The sequence below is a fragment of the Neofelis nebulosa genome, chromosome 12 (genome assembly GCF_028018385.1).
Source record: "Neofelis nebulosa isolate mNeoNeb1 chromosome 12, mNeoNeb1.pri, whole genome shotgun sequence".
NCBI lineage: Eukaryota > Metazoa > Chordata > Mammalia > Carnivora > Felidae > Neofelis > Neofelis nebulosa.
The window spans coordinates 3,709,838-3,722,259 of NC_080793.1; the positions used below are offsets into that span (position 1 = coordinate 3,709,838).

General features: G+C 63.0%; 1 long non-coding RNA gene across 1 annotated transcript in view; it reads left to right on the forward strand.

Annotated features, from left to right (window-relative positions):
* The first annotated feature begins 4,527 nt into the window (after positions 1-4,527).
* The window catches only part of LOC131491128 (uncharacterized), a 36,760-nt gene continuing 28,865 nt past the window's right edge, over positions 4,528-12,422 (forward strand). Inside the window, exons 1-2 of the long non-coding RNA XR_009251319.1 lie at positions 4,528-4,812; positions 5,332-5,447. This is a non-coding gene — a long non-coding RNA (uncharacterized LOC131491128). The remainder of the gene's footprint in view (positions 4,813-5,331; positions 5,448-12,422) is intronic.

Sequence of the window (12,422 nt, forward strand, 5' to 3'; positions counted from 1 at the left end):
TGGTCAGCACCGGCATGACAGCCCCAGGCTTGGAAACCAGAAAACAAAACACACACGTTTGTTTGGGTGTAGTCCAGGCAGCAGCCCTCCCTGGCCCTAGGGGGGCACAGGGGCAGGACCTGCGGGCTCCAGGGGCGATGTGAGGACTTCACAAGCCTCCCTTGGCCCCCGTTCCACCTCTCCTGCCCTGGTGCCCAGTTCAATCCTAAGGCTTCCTCACCCCCGCCAAGGCACTGCCTTTGAAAGCCCTTCCTAATGAGGCCCCGGGGCTCCGACAAGGAGGGTGTTGACCTCGGTCCCCACACCAGGGTCCGCTGCTTGGCCACGTGCTGCAAACCCTGGTCTTCGGTCCTCCAAGCCCCCAGGCTGTCCTCTGCTCAGAAGGACCCTGAGGGAGTAGGAAGCGTTTTCCCAGGAGGGGAGAACAGAGGGCCAGGGATGAAGATCCCAGGACATAGAGTCGTCTATGAGCCTGTGGGACACTTGGGACACTGTCTACACAGCCCATTTTAGGAGGAGAAAGCTGAGTCCTTCTGTGCTGTAGCCCCGTCCACACTTCCTAGCTCCAGGGGCCCAGCGTGGTACACACAGGACCCCAGACCCCGTCTTCCCTACTTCCTGCCAATCCTCCTGGACACCTTGGACACCCCCTGACCTCAGCCGGCATGTGTCCCTCCCTATGCTGTGGGTCCCGGGCTATTGCCAGGAATCCTGATGTCCCTGCCCCATGGCCCCACTGCCTCCAGCCGTTCTCTTCTTTCCCCCGTATTACCCACCCCCTCCCAGTGTGGACTCCCCTCTGATCTCCAGTTGGACAGTCAGAATGTGTGTGTGTGTGCACGTGCCTTTCTGGAGATGCCCAGAGGTCACAGCCTCACAGGGACGGGGTGGATAGGGACCCCTGAGCATCTCAGGGGCTCTCATTCCCACGGGGATCCCCATGAGGGGGGGCGGATAGAGGCTGGCCTAGGACTGGAGACCAGCCCTGCTCCTTGGACCCTGCACACCTCACATGTCCTAGGCCAGTCCTTGCCTCTCCTCAGGGTCGCTCTGTCCCTGGGGGTCAGACGGGGAAGTGCATCAGTGTGGCCAGGCTTACCCCAGGGGTAGATGGAGGGGAGCTGCCCCGGGTACCCAGGCCTCTCTCCCCAGGGCCGGCGGGGACGTGGGGTGGCCAGGTGTGCCCAGGGACCTGCACCCAGCACCTGTAGATGATCCAGATGGTCCAGTGATGTGCATGAATCCAACCGCTCCCCACCTGGCTGGTCCCCCATGTTCCCACCTCCACCAACTGCTCTGGGAACCGAACCTCTCCTCAGCCCCAAAAGCATGCCCGCCCCATCCAGGCAGGCCTCAGGGTGCGAGGCAAGGTGGGTTGGACATCTGGGGACACGATGGCCAGTGACTACACCCATCCCACCCAGCTGGCCTGGACCGCAGACTCCACCCCAGGGTCCAGGTGCATGGACCCTGGGACATGGCTGGGCCAGGGCTCCTGGAGGCAGCAGTGGAGGCCGACTCAGGGCAGGGAGAAGTCGGTCTGCCCCTTGCCCTTCTCCTTTCCTCCTTCCGCCTTGTCTTCCTGGCAGGACCTTGGACAGAGGTCCAGCCTGTGCCTGGCTGCAGCCCCGTGAGCAGTCAGAGGGTGGCAAGCTGCCCGGGGAGGCCGGGGGCCACCTCCAGGATGACCAAGTGTCAGGGGGCTACTGTAACTGGCCATCTCCCGGGCACTCGGTGATGTCAGCCCTTTGTATACATGAGCTGTGACCCCGGGACCGAGTCCCGGCCCCTTCTTCATCCCACGAGGCCCGCATCCTCCCCAGCCGAGGCCCCGTCGGTGGCCGGCTCTCCCTCCAGCCCCAAGAACTCCGCGGCTCCAGAGGCTCTACATCTTTCGCGGCTGGAGCCCGAGCAGCCATCAGGGGCCTGGATCCGGGCCCTGGAGCCCCTCAGGAGGACAGGTGAGACCGGGCAGGAGCCAGGAGAGGGCCGAGTGGAGTCTCCTTGAGGTCATGGCCTCCTGCTCAGCCCAGACCCAGGTGTGTGCTGACCCCTAGGGCACCTGGACCCCGGCTGCCGGGCAGGCTCGGGGACAGAGACCACAATGTGGCTCCTGGTAGCTCACAGGTGTCCCTGTGCCCTGCAGCTACACCTGTCCTACCAGCTGGACTCCCTCCTGCTCGGCCAGCAATGTCTGTGGCCAAAAGGAACAGGCCACCGTCGAGGTCTGGGAAGAATGAGTGGCCAGGCAGAAGGGGAAGGCTCGCCCTCGGCTCGGGGGGTCCCTGCCGGGCTGGCGGGGGCTCTGGAGGTGGTATTCCAGCGCTCTGCTGACCAGCCCTGTGCCCAGAAACACCTGCCTCCCTTCTCTGGGCCTCACTCTCCTGCTCTGTGAAATGGGTGATGCAGAGCGATCACTCCCATGGCAGGAACAAGGCAGGTACCGGTGACGGATGGAGCACCCGTACAGGGCCCGGATCGCAGACCGCAGTGGGGAAGGGGAGAGGGGACGCCAGTGAGGCCCCGCCCCCAAAGCCATCCAGCCTTTCCATGCAGCCACCAGGGCCTGGCATGGCCCCAGGAGCGGTGGCCGACCAGACTCCGGACACAGGTCACTGTGGCCTCTTTCTCAGCAGTGGGGACCCGGGGGCGGGGACACCCAGGGTGCAGGGGTGCTCGGGGCAGCTCCTCCCTCAGAGGGAAAGAGAACAATGGAGACGTTCTCTGGGGTCCCCCCAGGCCAGGAGAAATGGGAGGAGCGCTCCCCCAGCCCAGAGAGCTCTTCCCCGTGACTATTTCCCTGGCGATGGTAGGGGGTCAGCGGGTTATACTGGCTGTGACTCTGCACTTGAATGTGTGAGCCCCCGAATTCACCATATACACTGAGAGGCGGTTTCACTGAAAACTCGGCAGGAAGTTGCTTCGGCAGCTTGTGAGTCTCAGTTTGGAGCCCTGTCCTTCCCAGAGACCTCAGGGCCTGGACTGTCCTCCCGGTCCCCCCCCCCCAGAGACCCCAGGGCCCAGGCTGTCCTCCAGGTCCCCCCAGGCGCCCCAGGTCCCAGGATGTCCTCCCAGTCCCTCCCGGAGACTCCAGGGCCTGTGTTGTCCTCCCGGTCCCTCCTGGAGACCCCAATGCCCTGGCTGACCTCCCAGTACCCCCAGGGACCCCAGGGACCGGACTGTCTTTCCGGTCCCCCCCAGAGACCCCAGGCTCAAGCTGTCCTCCCAGTCTCTCCCAGAGACCCCAGGGCCCAGGCTGTCCTCCCAGTCCCCCCCCCCCCCCCGCCAGAGACCCCAGGGCCTGGGCTGTCCTCCCGGTCCTTCCCAGAGACATCGGGCTTCAGCTCAGCCTCAGCCACCACACGCCCCGGGGCAGCCTTGGGCCCTCACGAGCTCTGTCTCTCAGGGTCCGCAAGCACAGCTCCTCACTGCCCCTGTCCCCCCAGCCGGCGGGCGACACCGCATCACCGGTGCCGGCCTGGACGTGACGATCAGCAGCTTGGACGAGAGCATCCGCCGAGCTGGCAGGGGGCACGTCCCTTGGTCCCCTCTCCGAGACCTCTCCGGGTACAGACCTCACTTGAACAACGCCTCTGACAGGAGACCATCTCTGGACCTGCCGGGGAATCCAGCCCCGGGAGGAGGCGACGACCTGCTCTGCTCTACAGAGGGGGAGACCGAGGCAGCATCGTCCTCCCAGGCCGGTGCCTGGGAATCCATGCTTGCCTGGGGGCAAATACCAAGCCCGCGAGCTCCCTCCACATCTAGGATGCCGTGGCTGTGACGACACTGCCTGGTCACGTCCCCTGCACCTGGCAAGCTGCGGTGACCCCCGACTCCTTACCTGACGTCCGGAGCCCCGAGTGAACTGGGCCAGATGCCCTCCCTGGGGTGTTCCCCTCCCCCCTCCCTAGTGTTTTCCTCCCCCAGGGAGCCCACCATCCCTGCCCCTCGAGCCCCCTGCTCCCACCGCCCCGCTCCATAGCTCCCATCCAGAACACCCTCATCTCTAAGGCTGGCTTCAGAGGTCACCTCCTCGGGGTCCTGCCAAAGCCCAGGCTCCGGGTCAGAGCGACCCGGGCTCACACCCACAGCGGGACCACGTCAGAGTCGTGTGACACGCAAGCTCTATGCCAGCTTCTGGGACCTCGGTGCTCTTTTTGCAGATGGGGTCGGCGGCTCCCACCTCCGGTGGGTGTGTGGGGGATGAAAGCAGGGAGGTGAAGGTTTCCGAAGTGGGGAAGCTTGTGGGCGGAGGGGGCTCTCAGGAAGGCAGGGGGAGGGGATGGGGAAGAAGGAAAGGCGGCCTGACCTCCCCCCTTAGACTGGTGTCCACCTCCCCCTCCTCCTGGCTCAGCCACGCGCCCGCATGAATAGCGGAGTGGAGTGTGGGGGCCAGGTCAGCAGGGTGGGGGTGTGTCTCGTTTCCCTCTTGCCCCCGTGTCTCCATACCCGCTGCGTCCAGCCGCTCTGCCTGGGTGGAGTGGCCGTGGGCCCAGGCCTAAGAGGATATGAGGGTCACTGAGCGGGCGTCGGAGATCGGATACGTGCGACCCAGGTGTCGTGGGCTCCTGCCGCGAGGTGGTCCCGTGCGCGCAGTCCCGTGGTCCCGGTGCACCTGCCCAGGCTCCACCTGCCTCGACCTTTGGTGGGAGCACCTCCCTGCCCCCAAGGCTCCCGCGCCACATCCTGCCCAAAGGTGGGAGCCAGGGGCCACTCTAGCCGGACTGGTGAAGCTCCTCCTCCAAGCGCTCATGGAACAGTCAGGAAACTGAGGCCAGGAGAGGCAGGGACTGGCCGGGGACCCACCAGGTGAGCAGAGCCTAGAGGGGCTGGGGGAGGTTTCAGGTCCTAGGCCAGGGCTTCACTTTCCCAGGGGGTTTTCGAGGGAATGAGAGCCTCTAACATCCTGGAGGACCACTGAACCCATCCCGTGTGGGGTCCTTTCCTCTGGGCATCCCCGAGTGGGCACAGGTCCACGCAATTGCATGGAAACACAGTCCCCCGCCCCCCAGTAACTAACCACCCGCGTGGGGGTCAAAGGATGAGTGGACCCTGGAGGTGACAGGGGTTGGGGAAGAGAAGAAGTGTGGGGCGGGGACCTTGTCTCCAGGGAACATGCCCATGAGGGGAGCCACGCCAGGCCGATGGCCAGGGGACCCCCAGATACCCCCGTGTGTATCACAGGCACCCCCATTCTAGAGAAGCACCCCACTCAGCTCCCGTGGTTGGAGACCTTCGAATGCGCGACGTGTTCTCATGCTGTGTCCTGATACCTCGAGGCTGTGGTCTCAGGAAAAGCCCACAGGGAGAGCCTTTTCCCACCTGCAGACGGGGGGTCAGGTCTCACCCCCGAAGGCTGTGGTCATGTGCCCGGAGGGACGCAAAGGTGACACCGGGAGGCCCAGGACTGGCTGGTCTAGCCTGACACTAGCCTGATCCGACTTGTGAGTCGCACGAGCCTCCCTGTGTCTGTGAGTGTGTGTGAGGCTGTGTGTGTTTGTAAGGATGGGACGTGGGGGGGAAGCCACCCAGAGCAGGAGTAGGCTGATGGGAGGGTCATGTCCACACCCCAGGTCAAGGGTGACCGGGAGGGACAGGGTGAGTTGTGTAGAGCTACAGGACACAGGGACACATTCTGGTGTCCGTCCCCGAGCCCGGCCGGAAGCTGGGGTGCAGGTGCCCTAGGGGTCGGCACACACCTGGGTCTGGGCTGAGCAGGAGGCCATGACCTCAAGGAGACTCCACTCGGCCCTCTCCTGTGTTCCGTGCCAGGCGCACCCCTTCCTCATCCTTCCACGGCCACGTGTGCCCACGAGCCTCACAGGATAGCAGGCACGAGACGTGTCTACAGGTGGCTCCCTGATGGCGCCCCCACAAGTAGATGCCACAAGGACCCCACTGGGCAGATGGGGAGAATGGGGGGCCCCAGGAGGCACGGGGTCTGTGCAGGGTCCCAGCAGTGGTCAGGAGGAAATCCCAGGTCTGAACCCAGCTCTGTGGCCCCAAAGCCGTGGCACCGGCCGCACCAGGCCTCGCGGGGACGTGTCTGGGCTGTGTTGGTGTCACTGTAGGGACAGGGCATGGGGTGGAGGGGAGCCCTTTGCAGACTGGGAGGGGCTCCTGTGGGAGGAGGAAGCCGGGTAAGGGGGCCCCAGGAAGTGACCTCACATCCCTGGTCACAGAGCCCGATTGAACTCACAACCCGGGTCACCAGGCACCCACGTTCTGGAGACAGCGCCCGACTGGGCTCATTCGTTGGGACACCTTCGCCTGACGAACATGTTCTCCTGTTGTGTGCCCGTGTCCCGCAGCTGCCGGCTCAGGGGCGCCCTTGGCCGCGACGCTTCCCGACCCTGGAGACAGTGGGTCAGGTCGTGCACTGGACGCCTAAGGTCTCTATCTCGCAGGGACCCAAAGGTAACACAGGGAGACCCAGAGATAGCCGTTCCAGCCCGACACCGCTCTGATCTGACCTGTGCGGTCCCATGTGCCCTCCCGTGTGTGTGTGTGTGTGTGTGTCTGTGTGGAAGGAGGGGTCGTGTGTGGAGGGCCCACCCGAGCAGGTGCAGGCTGATGAAGGGGTCAGATGCCTGGTGGGCAAGTCAGGCTCACACTCGGTCAAGGCTGGTTGGGAGGGACAGGGTGTGCTGGGGTGGCCCTCTTGTCCCCGATGTTCATCCCAAGCCCTGCTGGTGGATGTCACTGTGTCCCAGGGGCAGGTCTATGCACACTCAGGTCTGTGTCCAATCTGGGAGCCCCAGGTGGAGAGGGTGGAAGGACACTGAGGATGGCCGGCCGGGGCTGTGATGTCTCCGGGCCGTCCGCGGGTCACTGTCTTTACAGAAATCAACTGATGAAATCGGGAAACGTCTGGCCGAATCCCGATACACCAGCCCTACAGAGTTGTGCGTGTGCCCCGTCGCCCAGGAGGGCCACCCTGGACCCAGGGAGAGAGTGGCTGCACGGAGGTCTTGGGAAGCAGAGCCTGGGGATGACCTGGGAAGGCCTCCTTCACCGCCCCGGCCCCTCCACAGGGTCCTGGTTCACGGGTCCTGGGATCAGGACCCGGAGCCCCCGGAGCCAGAGCCCGAGGGTGAGAAGGCTGGGGTGGCAGATGTGTGTTCACGGGGTCCGGGCGGTGCTGGGCCACCCAGGGAGGAGCCCCCGGGGGCTCGTGTGGGGCCAGGAGCAGAGACTGAGAGCCCGGGCTGCGGCCTGCAGGGGGGCAGAGGTCCTGGTGTGGGTTCCTGGCCGCGGCTTCTCGGGGAGGCTCTGGGGTGAGTTGTGTGTCTGCAAAGGCCCTTGAGAGGCCGTCGCTGGGTGGGTGGGGGGCGGGGGGAACTTCCCTCCTCTCACCCTGAGGCTTTGGAGCCGCTGCAACCATCACTCTGTTTCCTTCTCAAGAGTCCGGGGCAGGACCAGAAGCTGGTGGGGCTCCAGAGCCCGACCCAAGGGCATCCGGGTCCTCGGCGTCTCTGCAGGCAGGGGTGGAGTCTGGAGCGACTCCTGCAGGGGCCGGAGAGCCAGCAGGTGACCTGGAACCTGTGCTGGGACAGCGGGCACCTGAACAGTGTCAGCTGGTTCCTGCTTCTGCTCCCGACACCGTTCCTGCCACCGCCCTGGTTCCCGTATGGATTCCGGCCACAAATCAAGGGCCCAAAGGCCTTCGAGGGGTGTTTATTGTATTTCTAATTGTTGCTCCAGTCCCAGTCACCGACCCCGTCACCAGAATGACTCTTCCTCTTCTCCCTTATCCTTTCTCTCCACCACGTTTTAGGTGGTACTTTATTTGTTCATGGTTTGTTTAAAATCCACATTAATCTTCAATAAAAATTTATTTTATATTGTGCAATTCCTGAGCACGGGGTACGCTCACGACGCTGTGAACCACGCCACAGAATTTTGTTGCAGAATATCTCGGTCCCCAAGGGTCACCGTGTACACGCAGCCCTCAGTGCCCATTCGTGTCCCCTCCAGCCCCTGGGAACCCGAGTCTGTTTTCTCTCGGTGTTCCGTTACCTACTCTGGAGGTTTCCGTCAAGGGGAATCTCGCCAGAGATACCTTTGGGTCTGAACCAACTTTTCAGACGAGACAGATTCATTTTTGTACTTTGTGTTCGTTTGAAATAGACTTTTTCTCCTTTGATATTGAAATCACAATGGATTAAAGATTAGGTGGGAAAAAGAGGCCCCTTCGGTGACGATGGTCTCAGGGTGGAGACCCCTGTTTGTGCTGTGACACCACAGCCTGACACGAGAGAGGACACGGCTGGTCCTCCCGTGGCCCAAACAGAAACCGGGAGATGCAGAAGGCCGGACGGTCACATCACGGAGCGGAGAACATCCCTCATGACCCAGGGCCCGAACGGTTCACAGCCTTCTGCACCAAATAATGCTCCAAAGCCAGTGCGTTCCCCGGGATGGAGGCCAGACCCGTCCCAGTCCAAGGGGAGGCAGCCCCCATGGGAGCAGGCATCAGAGATGCGGAACGTCCCAGGGAGGGACTCGGGCAAGTGAAACCCAAGGGACGCAGTGCTGGGCACCTTCAGACGGGCAGGTTTCTGGTCTGGGGACCCGCAGCCCAGGTGACAATGTGAGGAAGCACAGGCCCCAGCCGATCCACAGCGAGAAGTGTGACCGGCACCCCTCTCTTGGACAACAGAGCGCAGCCCCCATCCGCGGCCACAGGCGCGGACCCTCCCCCAGCAGGGCTCGTCCCAGGACCAGCGGAGAAACTCTGGTGCAGCGTGTGGGGTGAGCCGGGTGCCAGGTAGGTGCTCTTCCCGAGCCAGCTTTCCCTGGGGCTGGGTGCTGGCCACTCAAGTCTCTTCCTCTGCATCCTGTGTCCCCACATCAGAATTTCCAAAGCGCCCCAGCCCTGGAACATGGGCCGTTTGTGAGTTTTCACTCCCAGCTTCCTCAAGGGATCAACTGTGTGCATAAATCTCTCCTTTTTCAGGACACAAGCCGTCAAGTGGACTTTCTGGGTCAAATTTTATATCATGTGTCAGGTACAAGCCTCGGCTTTCAACCTCCACGGTCTCCCGGGCCACTGAGATCCTTGCTTGGGAAAACGGGGGTGCAGAGCCCCGGGACTGTGATCTCCAGGAGGGATCGGGCAGGCGAGCTCTGAGTGGAGTGACCAGGGTACCTGGGGTGGCCGGCCCAGCAAAGACCGTCCTGACCCCAGCCCCATACCGGCCCCCACGATGGTGGCGGTGGACGAGGAAGGAGCGGACACTCGTGTGGGTAGTTCCACAGCTGGTGCCGGAGCTGCTCTGGCTCGAACGGGGGCTCTAACCCCGGAACTGGCCCCAGGGCTGAAGCCGGAGCCGGCCCCATCTGTGCAGCTGGGGCAAGAGGCGGTGTTGGACGGGGCTCCAGCTCTAGGGAAGGTGCTAGAGCCGCAGGCACCTCCAGAGAGGACCCAGACCTGCTTCTGCAGCCGGATATGGCTCTGGAGCTGAAGCTAGAGCTTCTGCTGTGGACTCTGGCTCTGGCTCTGGCTCCGGAGTGGGTGCTGCAGCGGCTTCAGCTTTGGCCCTGGAAGTGCAGCTGGCCGTGCAGCCCGTGCGAGCGACGCAGCCGGTGCCAGAGTCCCGGGGGATCCGAGCCCGGAACCGCTGCGGGAGCTGTCCATGGTGCTGGAGCTGCTCTGGTTCGGAGCTGGCTCTCGTCGCGGCTGCGATGCCGCGCCCGGTGCCGGGGGCCCCGCTTGCATCGCCGGTCCTGGATCTGGCCCTCCGGCTGGTGGGGAAACCGGCGGGGGAGCTGGTCGGAGCCCCGGCGTTGGCTCCACCTGCGGACCCGGCGTCCGGGCGGACGCCGACACCAGAGCCGGCGCTGGAGCGGACACGGGCTCCGGCACAGGAGGCGGTGACGGAGCCGGTGCCAGAGCAGGACGTGGCTGGGATGTCGGTGCCGGAGCTGGTTCTTTGTCCGGAGGTGGCATCGGCTCTGCGTCTACCACTGGTGCCCAAGGCAGCTTTCGCTCTGGAGCGGGCGCAGCAGCTGGCACTTGCGGGGGCTTCTGCTCCGGACCCGGTATGAGAACTGCTGCTGTGGCAGGCTCTGACCCTCAACTCGGTCCGGACTCTAGTTCTGGAGCCGATGCTGGAGCCGATGCTGGAGCTGGCTCTTCCGTGCACCCTGGCACCGGCGCTACATGGGCCTCGAGCAGCTTCTCTCTCTCAAGTGGGCACTGGAACGACCACCGGGGCTGACACTGCAGTTGGCCAGAGAGCAGCCGCCGTCTCTGGAGGCAGCGCTCCAGCCGGCATCGAGCCAGGGCTGGCTGGCGGGAGAACACCGACCCTGACCTTGGACCTGGCACCACAGCTAAAGCTGGAGCGGCCTCGGTCTCGGCAGTTGAATCAGTGCCGGACCTGGAGTTGACTCGAGCTGGGAAGTGGCTTGACCTCGGGCCCTGGAGCCGGCTCTGGCTGTGGTTCTGGGCTGGTGACAGAACCCGCTGTGGCAGTGGCTCAGACGCAGAGGCCGGGGCTCAGACTGACTCTGGGTCTGGAGCTTCGGCGGGAGCTGGCTGGCTCTGCAGGTCTCTCAAGCTCTTGAGCCGGTGCCGGAGCTGGCTCTCGGGTGGGATCTGGCGCTGAAGCCACTTCCGGGGCTGACGCTGGCTGTGGAGACGGTTCCAGCCCTCGAGATGCCTGTAGCTCTAGTCGTGCTGCCGGGAGCGATGAGGACCAGGTCTAGTTCGCTCCTGCCTTGTCCGTTGCTCTGGAATGTACGTCGGTCCGACCCACACTCCAGAGCTGGCTGGTGCCGGACCTGGCAAGTCGGGTGACGACAGAGCTGCCTCTGTCTCTGCAGCCGGTGATACCGCGGGTGCCTGTGCTGGTTCCAGCCCTTCCGCTGGTCCTGGAGCCGGTGCTGGAGCTGGCCGTGGTTCCGGGGCTCTCACGTGAGCCGATGTGAGAACAACAGCTCTGGACTTGACACTGGCTCAGGTGGGAGAGCCGGCCCGCGCTCCTTACCTGCCGCTCTATCTGCTGCTGGGCTTGTGCCGGAGACGCCCCTAACTCCGGATTCGATACCAAAGAGCTGGCCCTGAAGGCGGTGCGAGCTTTGGAGCCGGGGGTCGAGCCGGCACCGTGGTCGGCACCGTGGTCGGCACTGGTGCCGCAAGAGGACGAAAATTGGCCACGCGAGCGCCTTCCCACGTGCCTTTGCAAAACCAGAACACGTTCCAGCGCCGCGCAGAGAAGCCCCAGCCCGAGGATCCACCCCAGGGCGTCTTCCTCACCTGTAGACCGTATGCGTGAATATCAAATACCTTTCTTTTCTTCCCTTCCTTCTTATCGTGTAACATCTTATCGTGTAACATCATATAAGATGCATTAATAACGGCTCACTTCACATCATAGGATGTAAGTCACAGGATATCGAAGACTAGCGTGGACGTCCCCTGAGAGCTCAGCATCCTCCTCGGGGAGAGGATTTGTATGGTTTGAACTGTACGTGGGACAGCTGTGCTACGTTAGGAGGGAGGATGACTTTCTCACTCTCTTTCTTTGGAGCTAAACCTGGAGAACCTCAACGACCACAGCGCTAAACTGCCTTCCCGTTCCCACTTTAAGAGTCTCTGTCACTTGCGGGCCTTAGAGACCGAGCGCCACGCAGCGTGCAAAGTGCCTCCCCGGTCCAGGCCTCGTGTTGCGTACTGGGCTCTGCGGGCACCTCCTGGGAATGCCGAGAAGTGCGTGGCTGATGCTTTCCTGGCTGAGGACACAGGTGACCCCCCAAGCCCTCTTACCTGGAAGAGGCCAAGTTGTGGGCTCAGGGCTGCCGCTCACGAGACCGGCCGGAAACACCGTCAGCACCCAGACTCCCGGAAGAGAAAAACGGGCCTCCCGACGCGAGGCCTCAGAAAACAAGCCAGAAACGGTCTTTTCGGAATGTGGACTTCCACAAAGGAAGTCAGTACAGAAGATGCTGTATTCCTTCTGCCATGCGTCTCGGGTGAGCAGGGGTTTTTGCCTCCTTGTCATTACCCGTTAGGACACATGCTTGATATGCTCTGTTTCCCGTACAGTCGACTCCATTGATGCTAAAAATTCTCACTCTATCGTCGGGACAGAGAGGAGGAAATTATGGCATACGCGTGCCAGAGGCAGCCACCACCTGGAAGATCATCGTTACTATTTTGATTTCTAGTTGTCCCTTGTGGGGCGTGTCATCTGAACGGGCCCACCCCCAGGCACACAGCGGCCCGAACGAGGATAACCAGGACCAAAGAGCTCCCATCCGGATCCTGATGAGCTTCCAGAGAAGTTCTGTGTGTTTGTGTGAGGGAGAAAGACAGAAGAAGAGGGAAAGCGACACGACTTCGTGGTTTTCACGCTGCTGTAAAATCCGATCGCCACTAAGTACAGAAAACGCTTGACAGAATCCAACACCAT